Here is a 16,740-nt window from a genome sequence, read left to right on the forward strand (position 1 = left end):
GAGCAGTAGTAGCAGGAAGAGGTTGCAGATGGATGCATTCGAACATTGCCATCGGAGCAAAGAACATGAGCTGTGGCCAATTGATTGGTGGGAGAATTCATGGCAGCAACATCAGGACATTTAGATGAGTACAAGTCTCGTGTCATTAGAAGCTTTACCTTGCACCCTAAAATTTATAGAGTGACAACCTTGCCAACACCTCAGGAGATGCTGCTTTCTAACCTAAGAGATGGCCTACAGAAAGTGAAAGGGGTGCACAGCTTAGATCAACTAGCTGCAAAGAGGGTGACATTAGCTATGCTGGTATTCCCTGAAACAAAGAAGAAACGGCTTGGACACACAACATCAAAGATGTTGCTAATCAGAAGGTCCAACATTGCTCCAGCGGTTGGACCTGGAGTAGAAGTAATGCAGGATGATCTAGAATTGAAAAGTCCGCGGGCGCAAGAAAAGGAAAGACAGCTTGACTATGGAACTCACTGCTAGAGTGACATTGTTCTGGCATGAAAACACAAGAGTTTCTCCAAACAAGAAGGACATTTGCAAAAAGCAAACGAGACGCAAGCAGTTTGAGGAGCACATTCGCACACTTGCTTGACACAACGCAGGTCAGCGGTGGCGGTTGTCATAACCAGGTGGTTGTCTATGATTCTCTAAAGCTTTAGTACAAATTGTTTGAATTCTAAAGTGATTATCCTAAACTAGCCCCACCAGCCCAGTGGGGTAGGAACATCATGCAACATACCACCGAGCTAGTTTAGGTGTAACAATTATATGGTTGGAACAAAAATAAACAGCAATGCCATCGAGCTGGTTCAGGTCAAACAACAGTTATGTGATTGTCCTAAATCAGCATGGTTGGAACAAAAATAAACAACAATATCATTGAGCTGGTGATGTTGTTCATGTGTAATTGGTTGATGTTCTTAATGTGTGTAATTGATTTGTTTTGATGTTCTTAATGTGATCATCCAACCAGCCTGGTTGGAATTGGAACATCAATAACAATATAGTTGATCATGTTCTAGACCAGCCCGGTGGTTGAAATTGTTTAGTTTTCTTGTAGTGAATAATTGTTTTGTTTTCTAGTAGTTGTTTAGTTTAATTATTGAATTTCCAACTGTAACAGTAATATATAGTTCACATGTACCTTTTTGTTATTAGTATTGATGGGTGGTGAAATTGATTTGTTTTCTAATTATTCAAGGCAGTTGAAATTCTGACTATCCTAAACTAACCTGGTGGTTGAAATTGTTTTGTTTTCTCGTAGTGAATAATATAGTAGCTGTTTAGTTTAAGTACTGAATTTCAACGGGCTGGTTTCAGGTTGGGTGAATAGACGGAGTTGTATCTCAAGTTTATGGATGAGAGCCCTGATGTTTCAATTGGGCAAAGGAGCTTTGAGCATTGTAAGCCATGGTATGTGAAGAAACTCAAAGATAGGAATGTGTGTTGTTGCAAAAAACACATAGACTTTGACCTGGCCCGGCAAGGTTTGAATGACTTGAGATCTGGTCATGTTGGAAAATTGCTCCATGGAGATAGATGCTCATGTCTCCTAGATGAATGCTCAGTTTGCAGGCCACCTGGATCTTTGTCATGTGTAGCAAGTGAGAGCAAGTTTGGCAGCCTGAGGTCTGTGTGGGAGCTAATGCTCTGTCCAAATCTTGCAAACTCTCAGTGGCACTCCATTGAATACATTAGAGGTGCATGCACACGACGCTGTGGTGTGAAGAAGCAGTATGTTGTCTGTCATCCAAATGAAATGAGGGTCCAAGAAAGCCTTGCTCTAAAATGGAGGAGATTTGAAATGGGCAATGTTGAAGGATCCGAGAAGAAGAGATGGCTACTATCGTATAAGAGCACTCAACCAAGGGAGCTTATAGATCATGTGGTTGCATCCATCCCATATGTGCTTCACAATTTCACGGCCAGCTGGCAAGATAAGTAATTCAGGACGTGCCTTGCAAATTTTCCACATGACACTATTGTCTCCATCATAGATTTTGCAAAAAATTACTCATTTTAGGAACAAGATGAGATCCAAAGTGCTCACTGGCACAACAAACAAATAACAATTCTAGTGCATATAACGTACAATCATGTGCTTGATTCTTCTATGACTGATGCCGATCTGCTTGCCGACTCACAGGAGTCCAGGTCAGTGTAACGCATGTACCATTTCTACATTTCAGACGATAGGGTACACGACACCTTATTTGTGCAGCATGCGTTTCTTTTGCATTGGGAATGGCTAAAAAACAATGATCCCCATTTACAAGCAAATATAAAAGAACATTGGGTGTGGTCAGACGGGGCTTCCTCTCAGCCCGTACATTCTACTTTGTTTCAAGGTTTAAATCCTTGACCGGTGTAAACATGATGTGGAATTTCTTTGGGTCTAGCCAACATGATGGATGTGGTGTTGTTATTAAGAGAGCTCTGTATAATCACCAATTAGCATGTCCCCAAGAAAAGCTAGAGAATGCCCATGATGCTGGAACATGGCTTGCACTCAACCTCTCCACAGGGGGCGCAATCAACATACAACAAACAAATACAAAGAAATAGTGCAGTGCGTAGGGTCTTCCATGAAGTGGAAGTGAACAAAGTGCAAAGGAAAAATAGACTGGATTGTGAGGCCATTAAAGGAACTCGCAGTTTGCACCGCATATGGGGCTTCTCAAACAACCACCTGCTGCTCAAAACAAGAAAACTTTCTTGTTTCTGTAGTGCGTGCATCACAGTGGATCATGAAAATTGTGAGAACATTGCAACTGTGAAGACATGGGTGCGAGTTCAAGTTTCTCCTCTGTGTGAAGATAGAGTCATAAACGATGATGCAACATTGATTGGAGAGGACTTCGATGACCTCATTGATGCTCTAGAAGAGGGGGATAACTTTGCAGTCATCCTTGCCTCTGGGGGTAACGAGGAAGACGACCCATACTTTGTGTTGCAGTGTACCAAACCCAAGCACAAGGTTGAGGAAGCATTTAAGGATGATTGGGGCCAAACATTTGGCAAGTGGGATGTAGTAGTTGGAGGTATCTAGTACCAAAAAACATCCAAGAGAGGCCACAATTACACTTTGTTACATAAGAGTAAGCCTACGTTTGTGTACTCTCATCATGTAAGAGCTATTAAGTTGGATTTGCAGGCAGTGCCTAGATGAAAGAAGGGCAAGATTGTGTTCAAAATGGATTTGGAAACGCATGAGCACATCATGGGTTGTATTGGAGACTAAGGAAAAAGTATTCTACTTATCTTGAAAAACAAAAAATGTTTTTATGGCATTCATCTCGTACAAATGAAACATCGTGTGATTAGTGCGATACCAACAACCGTGCTGGTGATTACTTATCCAATACTACCACCGTGCTGGTTATCATGCACAACCAACCACTGCGCTGGTACCACCATCGTATTGTGTGATTTGTTTGTCGATACCAGCCCCACTGGCTGGTGATAACTTATCTCATACTACCACCGTGCTGGTTAAACCACTGCGTTGGTGACCACTTATCCTCCTGTACTACCACCGTGCTGGTTAAGATCCCTAAAAAGAGAGAGCAACCACTTCCTAGTACTACCACCATGCTGGTCGGTCCTAAATTAGCTTAATTAAATTAAATATCACTGTGTTGGTGACTGCCACCGTCCTAAATTAAATATCGTGTGATTTGTCTGCTGATACCAACCATCGCGCTAGTGATAACTTATCCAATACTACCACCGTGCTGGTTAAACAACCACGCTGGTGACCACTTATCATGTACTACCACCGTGCTAGTTAAGATCCCTAAAAAGAGAGACCAACCACTTCCTAGTACTACCACCGCGCTAGTTGCGGTCCTAAATTAGCTGAATAAGGGAAAGTTGAAAGTTGTGATCCTGGGCCTTAATAAGGGAAAAGTTGAAAGTTGTGATCCTGGGCAATAATCAATGGATAAACATTGGCAATAATGAATTTATTTCATAGATTATACACATCAATACATTTCAGAGATTATACATCTCATTTCTGCTTTGAGCTCCCTTCACCAGATTGCCTTCCACGCTTGGGCTTCTTCCTTTTCGCTCCTTCGGGCCAGGGTGGGTTATTTTCTTTGATTTCTTCGAGCTCCTTCAGTCTTTCTCGCTCCTTCGGGCAGGGTTGGTATATTTCTTCGGTTTCTTCAAGCTTCTTCTCTTCAGGCTCGTTTTCTTTAGCCTCGTCAAGTTCCTTTCTCTTTTCATGTTTATGAGCAATTTGGAATGCCATTGCAGCTTCTACTTTCTCGCTGTGGATATTCGCACAGAAGGCAGGCACATCATTTTTTCCCAAGATAACAGACACCCCAAAGCAAAACACAGGTAGAGGGTGGTGGCACTGGGGCCATCTTATCATGCATTCATCTATGATGTGCCCTTTGCACACAGAGCACGTAGGAGAATTCATTCGCATCGCAAGAGGATATTCATCCGATTTAACTATTGCGGCTGTGAATGTATCACAGTACCAGTCTGATGAGCAATTTGCGTCTTGATTCCTGCCTCTCTCATCCTCCTAAGGGTGCGGTTCTCCTTTAGCTCCTCCACTTGCTGCTGACTTTTGGCACAAGCTGCATCCGATTCTACCAGTTCAAATTCTTTAGCAGTGTCTGCATAGGCCCGTTTTTCGAAGACATCATTTCTATGTTGGCTTTCAATCAAGGTCCGAGACTGCTTCTCAAAACTCTGAAGAGAAAAGGCAAGCTCATCGGTAGCCGCATTGTAAGTCACAGGGAATCGAACTTGTCTCTCGCTAATATTGGGCAATCTCATTGTGTCGTTCACTATGGCTGCTCATTGCCTCTTCTGCATCCTTCTTGGCATTGAAATTATTTTGTAGTTCTTGCATCAGTAGCCTGGTTTCTGCATTCTCCTTTCTCAGTTTCTCTATCATATCATCTTTCTCAATGTTCAATGCGTTCTGCATGCTACAGAGCTGTTTGTAGAGGAGCTCCTTTTCGGTTGTCTGATTTGCAAGTGTCTGCTTCGTCCTTTCTAGCTCTTCCTCTACATCGTCCCCATCTTCAAATATCTTGAAGCTCCTGGATCATGTAAGAAACTCTTGGATTGTGAAGAAGGGTTCTAAAGGGTGTGTGAGGAGATCTCGGCTTGTGCAGAGGGGTTCTAAAGGTTGTGTGAGGAGCTCTCGGCCTGTGCAGAGGGGGCTAACACGTTTTGGAGCTCAGTGCGTCTGGGGGGATCCATTGTGAGAGGGGATAGAAGTTGCAAGAAGAGTGCAAGGGAGTGTGAGAGGGGATAGTTGTGTCAAAGGTCAAAAGGTTCAAAAGATACAATACTCCACATCACTTTTATAGTCCCAAGGCCTATGTGCCCTAATCCCACATGTAAATGACCCTAAGCCCATGTGCTTAGGCCCATCCCATGTGCATGTTCATCCTAAGAACACTTTGTTACAATTGCTGACTTCATGCTTCATGTCGATGTCTTATCCTTGTTCTTTGTCTTCTCATTGTTGGATTCTTCTTGGCTCTTGGTCTTTTCTCTTTGGCTTGACTCTTGACTCTTGGCTCTTGGACAAATCCATTTTAGTTGGGTTCACACTATAGAGAACCCTAGTATGTATTTGGTTGAGTACCTTTTCATATTGTGTGTACTCTTCTCTTTGTATATGGTGTGTTGAGTGTTGTGTGAAGAAGAAGAAGATTTTTAGCCTCTCACCTTGTGTGTTCTCTTTTAGGGTTTTGTGAGTGTGTGTGTGAGTTCAAGCTCTCTTCTCCCCTGCATCTTTTCATTCATGAGAGGAGTGGATCAAGGGTGCATTAGGAGTGGGCAAGCCCCTCCTTGATAGCTTAAAAATAATTCCTGATTTGAGGAATCTTGTGAGGATCAGATCAAGGCTAAGAAGTTCATTATTAACAACCCAATCAAACAATGTTTGATTTGAGGCCTCTTGTGTGAGGAGTGGATCAAGGTGTGGGCAAGCTTGTCCTTAACATTCCAAGTTAAATAATGTTTAGTTTGTGGCCTCACAAGAGGAGAAGTTCAAGGGTGGGCAAGCATGGCCCAATCTAACAATGTTTGATCTGAGGCATCTTGACACGAGATCATTAAGGATGGGCAAGGTACTACATCATGGATTAAATCATACAATGTTTGATTTAAGGCATTTGAGAGAACTGAATCGAGGATGGGCAAGACCCTTCTTAACAACCCAAAATGAATAATTTTTTTATTTTAGACCACTTGAGAGGAGGGTATCAAGGGTGGGAAGCTCGTTCTTAAGAGCCCAAATTGAACAATGTTTGATTTGAGGCCTCTTGAGAGGAGGGGGTCAAGGGTGGGCAAGCTCGTTCTTAAGAGCCCAAATTGAACAATCTTTGATTTGAGGCCTCTTGAGAGGAGGGGATCAAGGGTGGGCAAGCTCGTTCTTAAGAGCCCAAATTGAACAATGTTTGATTTGAGGCCTCTTGAGAGGAGGGGATCAAGGGTGGGCAAGCTCATTCTTAAGAGCCCAAATTGAACAATGTTTGATTTGAGGCCTCTTGAGAGGAGGGGATCAAGACTAGACAAGCCCAAATTGAACAATGTTTGATTTGAGGCCTCTTGAGAGGAGGGGATCAAGACTAGACAAGCCCATAGCCCAAATCAATCAATGTTTGGTTTGCAACCAATTGAGAGGAGTCAAGGGTGGGAAAGCCCCTCCTAATACCCGAAATTGAACAATGTTTTGAGGCCACTTGAGAGGAGGGGATTAAGGGTGGGAAAGCTCATCTCCTTAATAGCCCAAATTGAATAATGTTTAATTCGAGGCCCCTTTTGAGAAGGGGATTAAGCATTAGCAATCCCTTCCATCTCACTCACAACCCAAATTAAACAATGTTTGATTTGAGGCTATTTGAGAGGAGTGGATCAAGGGTGGACAAGCCCCTTCTTAATATCCCAAATCGAATGATGTTCATATTATGACCTCTTGAGAGGAGGGAATCAAGGGTGGACAAGCTCATCCTTAAGAGTCCTTAAGAGTCCTCAAGGGTGGACAAGCTCATCCTTAAGAGTCCAAATTAAATAATGTTTGATTTAAGGCCTCTTGGGAGGAGGGGATCAAGATTGGGAAAGCCCCTCTTTAATAGCCCAAATCAAGCAATGTTCGATTTGAGGCCAATTGAGAGGAGAGGATCAAGGGTGGGAAACCTCATCCTTAATAGCCCAAATTGAACAATGTTTGATTTTGAGGCCACTTGAGAGGAGGGGATCAAGGGTGAGAATAATTAATGGCAAGGCAATTCAAGGTCAGCATAATGTTCAAGGTAATTCAAGTTTAGTGTAATGATACATTTCTTAGTCTCAGCCAAAAGAAAACATTGGGCATAGCTCCAAGTTAATTATATCAAAAAATTTCACAATTGGTTAAAGGTCTTCAATATGTAATCCACATTGAGATCTTTATTTCCTTCCTTAATTTGCTACATCAATGGAGCTTGTTTTTGTCTTTGTTTAGGAGATATTTACAAACTATCAATTATGAATCTCTCCGTAGTTTCCATTAGCTCTTACCTTTGGACGCTTTTGTGGAGTTTCTATGGATAAAAAAATATGAGTTGCTATGGTTTGACAGATTATGGATTAAGGATTATAAGCATATCTAAGACATTTATTCCTCTAGGCTGCTATGGATAAAGGATCATGAATTAAGGATTATAAGTATATCCAAGACATTTAGTTCTCTAGGCTTTGTAGGTTTTGGACGTGAGCCTAAGAAATGAACTTTTCTAGGTATAATGTTTATGAACTAAGAATATATTTATGGAATATTTCTTGGTCTTATAGGCCTTGGACTTTAATAAAAAACCTATATTACTCTAGGTTTTTGAGGTCTTGGATAGCCTAAGAATTTACTTGAGCTTAGTATACTTTTGTAAGTCCAAGGACTTGGAGTAGATATGTTATGGAGTAAGAGGTTTAGAACTCAAGCCCAAAACCTATTTAATCCCTCTAGTATTGCTAGGTCTATGACTTGAGTCATGAAGAACTCTACACCTTGTGGTTTAGACATAATGTAGAGGAAAACAAAAAAATTAGCAAGATTTCTAGCACATGAGAGCTTTTATTGCTCCAAGAAAGAGACAAAATAGGAAAGAGGTGTAGAACCAAGCTTTAAGACCTTATGGTCCCCTTGGTATCAAACTATTGGATAAATGCAATGTGTGAGGGTGCAACATTAATAGAGCAAGGGGAGGAGCATGCACATTAGAAAAGGATAGAATAAGGGTACATTGGCAAAGGTTGATTTGTATGGTCATTTGTAAGAGGTGAAGTCAAAGGCCAAAAAGGTAGCACATGGAAAGTGCAAGGAGGCACATGTATTGTGAGCATTTATGGACACATGGTTGGTACTAGGGCGCACACATAGTGTGGATTGAAGCCCTTCCCAAGGCTATAAATATAGGTGTATGGAGCTTAATCAATGTGAGATTAATCAATGTGAGATTATGTGTGGTTTTGTGTCTATCTTATGCTCGCATTATAGTGCTTAATCACTAGCTTAATTACATTTTAATTAAGTCTTTAATCTCATCATTATGGTTGTGATTATCTTTGAGCCACCATAGCCATGCTTAGATCCATGAGTTTCTTAACATGGTATCAGAGCCATGGTGGTGCATAGGCTATGTTTGTGAGTGTCTCATTTTTTGTTAAGAGTTCTTTCCCTAATGAATTAGAGAGAAGAAATCTTCAAGCTTAAAAATCTCGAGTGGATCAAGGAGTTTGTCTTCTCTATTCTCTTTGCCAACAAGATTTGTACTTGTCATTTAGAGCTTCAAATAGTAGCCATCCAATAGTCCCCTTAGATTACTGAGAGCTTCAAATAGTAGCCATCCAATAGTCCCCTTAGGAGATTACTGAGAGCTTCAAATAAGTGCACATTTGTGCATCTTTGAGGGCCACGCCAAGAAATACATTGTAGACTCATCATAGCCAACAAACCAAGTAAGAGATAACACACAGAGCATCATAATCTTTGTAAAACCTCCACCAAAACCTTTGTAAAATGCTACAAACACATGAGTGTGCAAGTAACCACATGAGTATGCAAGCAATCTCTAAACCCTCCAAAATTTGTGACCAAGGAGGAGTACAACTTCCAAGTGTGCATATGTCTTGCTCCAGATATAATTCAAAAAGGATGTATAAAAGCAGGCAAACGAGCACACAAAGTGTGAGTGTGTGAGGGAAAAGAAAGAGTTCTTGGGAAAGAAATGGACAAGAGCCACTGTCGTCCACAAGAAAAAGGAACAAGCTAGAAGTCTCTGAGTCCAAAGTGGAGAACAAGCAAAGGAGCCCAATAAATAAAGGGCATCAAGGGTGCTAGTAAAGAAATGGCATGGCTTCTAAAACCTTGGTTGTAACCCCACTCTCCTGGTGTTGTAAAGTGTCAAGACAAAGCCAACATTATAGCTCATATAGAAGCCTAGACATACCGCTCCAACCATATGAGTATGGAGTGTAGGTTAGGTCAATACGTACAGTTAGGTTCTAGACCCTCATCACATTAAGGGGAGGTGCAACATGAGTAGAACAAGGGGTGGAGCATGCACATTAGAAAAGGATAGACTAAGGGTACATTGGCAAAGGTTGATTTGTATGGTCAATGAAGTTAAAGGTTAAAAAGGTAGCACATGGAAAGTGCAAGGAGGCACATGTAGTGTGAGAATTTATGGAGAGATGGTTGGCACTAGGGTGCACAGATAGTGTGGATTGAATCCTGTTGAAATATACAAGTGAATAGGGTGTGTGCGGGAACAAGCTCTTGGTTAGAGGTTGTAAAAGAGAAGATGAATAGGGTGTGTGCAGGAACAAGCTCTTGGTTAGAGGCTGTAAAAGAGAAGATGTAATTGTGAAAGAACCCGTGAAAAGGTGAGAAGAATCTACTAGGAGAGAATAAAGGGTAGCATGAGAGAATTTAGGAGTGTGGAGTTATTCTGGGAGATATTCAGGGAAAAGAGAAGAGGTGGAGAGAATCAGGCAAGAGGTGGAGATATTCTGGGAGTGAATCATGGAGAAATTAATGGGATTTGATGCTTGATGTAAACTCTATAAATTGAGGCATAGCCCTAATGAGAATTTGCTGGTTTTTGAGTATCCATGCCTACATTAATCTATTTGCTAATTACCCACTAATTACGTCTTAATTATTTGCTAATCACTTTGTTAATGATGTTGATTCTAGTGTTTGATCCACCATAGCTCATCATTATGCTCAAATTTCAACATGGTATCAGAGCCATGCCTAGAATCAATTAGGTTTATGAGCCCATTATTTAATTAATCAAGATTCTAGTAGATAATTAAGAAATAATCCAATTTTTAATTATTTTTCACTTCTCCCCTTCACCCCCAGCCAGTGGTTGGAGGACTCCATTCACCTTGCACACTCACAAATAGGGCAAGCCCTTCTAACACAAGCTAGCCAACTCCCTTGCTTCAAGCCTATCAAGACGGCGCAGCAACCGCCAGCGAAGGAAGCCGAAATCGTCATTTTATCAGGCGCCGTTTTTCTGAAGCAGATTGGAGATTTATTCTTGCTCAAGTCAAATCTCTCTAATTCCTCTTAGCCCAAGGTGTATTCAAGCATGCTCTACAAGCTGGTGAAGACAGAATTCAATTTCATCAAGTCTACATTGAGATCCAAGCTCTTCATCAAATCTGCAGGTGACTTTGGTAAAACAAAGATTAAGCTTTCAATATTTGGTCAAATCTTATATTTCTTGGCTTAATCCTCTACTAGACTCAGTGCTACTGATGCCTTTGAAAGCATTTGAGCTCATTTGAAGTGTAAGGCACCAGATCTGGACTCCCCGCATACTCTATTTTCTGTACATAAAATCGAGCATTAATTTGCTAATCAATGATTAATCAATGCTAATCACTATATTTTGGTGCAATTGAGGGTTCAAATTAACCATTAGGTATCTTATACAGATCCCTATAGCTTCAGATTACAAATCAGAGTTGGTTTGATACTCCAACCATCCCGTACAAATTGGTTACCCTTAATTTAATGTAATTTCTGGTGATTTTATGCCGATAAAATTGTTGTAATCATCTATTAAACACCATATTGAGTTGTAAAAGGGTAGACACTGCCCTTGAATCTTGAAATTAGATCAAGAGGTAAGGCCCCCTTCACATCACCATGAGTTCAACACAGGAAATAGCCAAATTTAATGGGGAATAGTTTTATACATGGCAGATAAAAACCATGTATTTGCTGATGAGGAAAAATCTGTGAGGATTAGTTGGAGAGATGAATGCCTAGAGAGAGGGAAAAATGAGTGGAAGAGCAGGAATGAAAAATCATTGGGACTTATTGCACTCAGTTTAAATGATGAAATCATTTATCACATCACAGGGATACAGTGGGCAAAAGATGCATGGGATGAACTCAATAAATTATTTGGTACACAAGCAAAAAATTCAAAGATAAATCTGTTAATGCAATTCTACAAATTGGACATGAAGGAAAGTGAACCTTTAATCACACACTTGAACAAATATAAAAGCATTAAGCAACAGCTGGCAGCTATTGGCAAAAAGGTAGAAGATGATGAAGCATTAGCCGTACTTCTCAAGAGTGTGGACAAAGGTGATTATGAAAACATTGTAGCAACACTAAAGAATGTACCTGAATTGAAGCTACACGAGATAGAAGCAGCTCTACTAGAGCAAGAGAGCAGAGGCAAAGAGAAGAAAGGGCTCGACTCAACAGCAGGAGGAGAAAAAGCATTCTTCACCCGAGGAGGATTCTCTCGAGGACGAGGACGAGGAAGAGGCAGAGTAGGAGGGAGGACCTTCACTTGCCACAAATGTGGAAAGCTAGGACACATAGCGAGAGACTGCTACAGCAAACCCAGTGAAGAAAGAACGACATCGGCAAACTTCATGGAGGCTCCAAAGGAAGTGGAGTCGGATCATCTTTTCTGAGAGAGAGAGAGAGAGAGAGAGACCCCACAACCCAATGTAACCTGCCCCAATAAAGTAAAACCACCTCTGAGCCACCGATGTAGGCCACGTGGTAGATGTATGTGTGAGCACTTTAGTCAAGGTCGCGGGCACTTATAGTAGCCTTGGACACATAGAGAGAGAGAGAGTGTCAAGGACTATGGAGTTTAGGGACTTGAGGCACTGGTCGTGGACTATCAAGTAAGGGGAGGCAAACTTGGTATAGGGTCTAGGTGTGCTAGGATTATTCACTTGAGGGGAGGTGTTGAAATATACAAGTGAATAGGGTGTGTGCGGGAACAAGCTCTTGGTTAGAGGCTGTAAAAGAGATGTAATTGTGAAAGAACCTATGAAAAGGTGAGAAGAATCTACTGGGAGAGAATAAAGGGTAGCATGAGAGAATTTAGGAGTGTGGAGTTATTCTGGGAGATATTCAGGGAAAAGAGAAGAGGTGGAGAGAATCAGGCAAGAGGTGGAGATATTCTGGGAGTGAATCATGGAGAAATCAATGGGATTTGATGCTTGATGTAAACTCTATAAATTGAGGCATAGACCTAATGAGAATTTGCTAGTTTTTGAGTATCCATGCCTACATTAATCTATTTGCTAATTACCCACTAATTACGTCTTAATTATTTGCTAATCACTTTGTTAATGATGTTGATTCTAGTGTTTGATCCACCATAGCTCATCATTATGCTCAAATTTCAACAAATCCCTTCTCAAGGCTATAAATATGGGTGTATGGAACTTGATCAATGTGAGATTATGTGTAGTTTTGTGTCTATCTTATGCTTGCATTATAGTGCTTAATCACTAGCTTCATTACCTTTTAATCAAGTCCTTAATCTCATCATTATGGTTGTGATTATCTTTGAGACACCATAGCCATGCTTAGATCTATGAGTTTCTTAAAAAGAACTATAGTCTAAGATATTTACTCATAAAGGTCTTACAAGTCTAGGTTTTGTATATTAACGTCATAAGTTCTAAGACTCAATTAAAAAATCTAGTGGATTATATTATTAGGAGATAGCAAGTTCCAAGGTTATTTCATGGATTACTAGACCTTGTTACTAATAATTTGGGTCTAGGACTGAAATCTAAGACCTTCTAACATTCTCTATGTGTTCTAGGTCTAGGACTTATGTGCAAGTCCTCCACAACTCTAGGTCTTCAAAGGTCTAAGAGTTGAGTTCAAAAAACTTACTCTTTTAGGTTTAGGACTCAAGTAGAGAAATAGAAATATTGGGTGAGAGGCCTAGAACTCAAGTAAAAACTTTAATCACTCTATTTGTCTTATCTAGTACTTGAGTCCAATACCTTTACTCCACAAGGTCTAGGACACTTAAATAAAAGAGACATGTGTAGGCTTCAAGTCCAAGGCATATACTCTTATATCTTCTAGGTCAAGGAATTAAATCCACAAAATCTTTACTCTTATAGCTTTGAGACTCCAAGTAAAGAAGCTATTTTGGTAAGAGGTCTGTGACTGAAATTCAAGATCTTATGGTCCCCTAGGTTTTTTGCTATGTGTAGGATTCAAGTCTAAGGCATATACTCTTATATGTCTTCTAGGTTTAGGAATTGAGTCCCCAAAACCTTTACTCCTATAGCTTTGAGACTCCAAGTAAAGAAGCTATTTGGGTAAGAGGGCTATGAGTCAAACTCAAGAGCTTAGGATCCCCTAGGTTTGGAACTTGAATCCAAGAAACATACTCCTATAGGTCTTATAGGTCTAAGACTTAAGTTCTTGATCTAGACTTGTGAAGAGAATGTAGTTGAGTTCCTTGAAAACACACACACACACACACACACACACACACACACACACACATACACACACACACACACACGAGAGAGAGAGAGAGAGAGAGAGAGAGAGAGAGAGAGAGAGAGAGAGAGAGAGATGGATAGTTGAATTTTCTTCTATCTTCTTCTCTTCTCTACAACCATATAACTAAAAACATAAGAGTATATACTGGAAGGGAAAGTACTATCCTACAATAACATACAATGGTCAGTCCATAGTGTGAACTCGACTATATGAGTTTGACGCTGGCCATAACTCTAGTACTCCAAAGTGGTTGTCACACAGCCTATCATCCCCACTAGCAACATTATCAACTCTACGGGACCAATGATTCCCAATTAGAAGTCGTTGGCATATCAAACGGATCCTAATGAAGTGCGGGTCATTGGAGTCCATGGAGGATAGTCTCGCGAGCTAGGCATCTACGTCCCAACCTCATAGTAGCTAGTCTCGCCTCCCTATCTAGCTTCATCAAGCCACGATGGTTTCTTGTGGTGGCGAACGCGTAGAGTTCTATATCTATGGCCTTTAATAATTTCAAGGTGAAACCATTGGCTTTATGAATGAAGGCGGAAGCTATCACTAACCATGCCAGTGGCATAAGTGCGAAAGCTATCACTTAGGCTGATCATCAATTTTTGTAGCAGTAGTTGAGCTCAATATCTCAACACTCCCCCTCGAGCTCAACTCCACACACTACACTCCAAGTAGTAAGATCCTAAGCCTGTGAAGCTTCTTTGTGCCTAATTCTTTCATGAAAATGTTAGTCACCTGATCCTCTATGCTGACATATACCAGATCTACATCACCTGCTAGAACCTTCTCCATTAAAGTGATAATGCACCTCAATGTGCTTCATTCTATCATGGTATATTGGGTTACTAGCCAATTTTATGCTAATCATATTATCACAATAAATGACAAGTTCCCTATCCATGGGCTCACCCATATCACCAAGAAGCTTTTAAAACTAAGCTACCTCACAAGCTGCCATAGCAGCACCCCTGTACTCTGCCTCTGTACTCAACAAAGTAGTTTTTGGCTTTTTCTTATTGCTCCAAATCACACAGTAAGACACCCAAATTAAAACATAAAGCCACTGGTAGACCTCCTGTCTACGACACTACTAGCCCAATCAGTATCTGTGTACCCACAAAATAGTAAATTCTCCAATACTTTGCATCTCATCAATGTATTGAGTGAAAATCTAGATGCTCAAGGATGATGTACAACTTTCCTAACTCTCAAGAAGATGCTAGAGCTAGGGCTATCCTTATTGAGCCTTCTTAAGTTTGGTGGCATTCTAAAGGTGTTTCATGTTTATGATTGTTCATGACTTTCCAAGGCGTTTTAGTTTGAATGCTACTTTTCTACTACAAAGAAACTAAAAATGTAGCTTACATTTTTATCTTTTCCAATAGCATGGTGATATGTCTAGATAATCAGTTGATTGTCTATATTAGCAAGTAGACTTAGTAGTTGCTCATGTAGCCTATATGTAGGTAGAAATATCGATAAACAACTTATGATGTGAGAAGTAGGTATGACTAGGTAGTAGAAAAATGATCACAAGCACTGTCACTGGCTAGAAGCTTACAAAAGGAGGTGCCTCATCATGATTAATGATCAAAAGCACCTACAAAAAAATCTAGATGATGAGGAGGTGCGCCACCTCATTGCCAACATCAAAGAAGCCCTCATGTAGATCACATTCAAGGGCTCTCACTTACATTGTGTTCTATGGGTGACTCGTCTAGTCAACGTATTGTTACTAATCCCATTAATATGTATTGTCACTAACTCCCATTCATAATACGCGAACAAGCTCTACCTTGAATTGAAGTTTACATTGACTTTGTGCTAATTACGCTTTTCAAGTATGTGTGTTGGGAGGTTAAATGCCTTCATAGGTGGTTTGAACGTGGCTTCGATTTGAGCTACTCCACTCAATAAATCCAACTCATGTGCACTTAAATCTCCTAGACTCTTTCAAGACATGGTTTCTTGGCCTTCACATTCTTAATTATTGAGATAAACAAAAAAATGACTTCTTAAGCTTGTGTTAGAGAGAGTGTGTAGCTCGCCACCATAACACACCATGAATTATCATTCAAAGTTGGAAACACGTGCAAATTATATGCAAGGTAGAGGCCAAGGGTGATCTATAAAAAAACATGCTTTATACTTGGAGGCATCACTTTACATAAAGTGTTCTTATCAAGATACTTCCCAATATAGCATACTTTTACACCCCCCCCCCAACCTACCCCAGAAGAACTGAATCTTCTAAAGTTTACAATAAAAGAAATTTCTTAGATCCTAGTTAAAATCATTGTTTTTTAGTTTCTCCACACTAAGATCTTCATCCCCATGTCTATCCCCATGTCTTTCTCCACATTGAGTATCTTCTTTATCACCATGTCTATCATCGTGTCTTTATCCACATTTGAGCATGTTGATTATATTTTTAAACCCCTCATATCTTTCTCCATATCTTTGAACCCTATTTCTCAAAAGAAGTTTTGTAGATTTTTTCTCCAAAACTAATTGATATATTTGCCAACATGTTGTTTATAGTACATTATTTGATTGTGGGAGTCCCTATCTCGCTTCTTGTTGATAATGAGTATTGATACGTTTTGACGGAACAAATCCTTTGCAAGAGAAATGAATTTTTATTTATCACAAAACATACCTCACTTCATGTTGCACATACTAATACCGAATAGCAATATATTTTGACTTAATATGTTGTAGATAACCCTTTGCAAGAGAAATGTAACTTTGTTTATCACAAAGCATACTCCCACATTGAAAACATGTGGCTAAAAGTGTTTGGGATACCCCAAGTCTTCATTAATATTACTAAGGGTACCATTTGTTGAGAATGTCATGATGTAGCAACATATTGAGAATTTGGTGGTAGAAGTTAC

The sequence above is a fragment of the Cibotium barometz genome, chromosome 42 (genome assembly GCF_041138505.1).
Source record: "Cibotium barometz isolate CiBa-2024 chromosome 42, ASM4113850v1, whole genome shotgun sequence".
NCBI classification, from domain to species: Eukaryota; Viridiplantae; Streptophyta; class Polypodiopsida; order Cyatheales; family Cibotiaceae; genus Cibotium; species Cibotium barometz.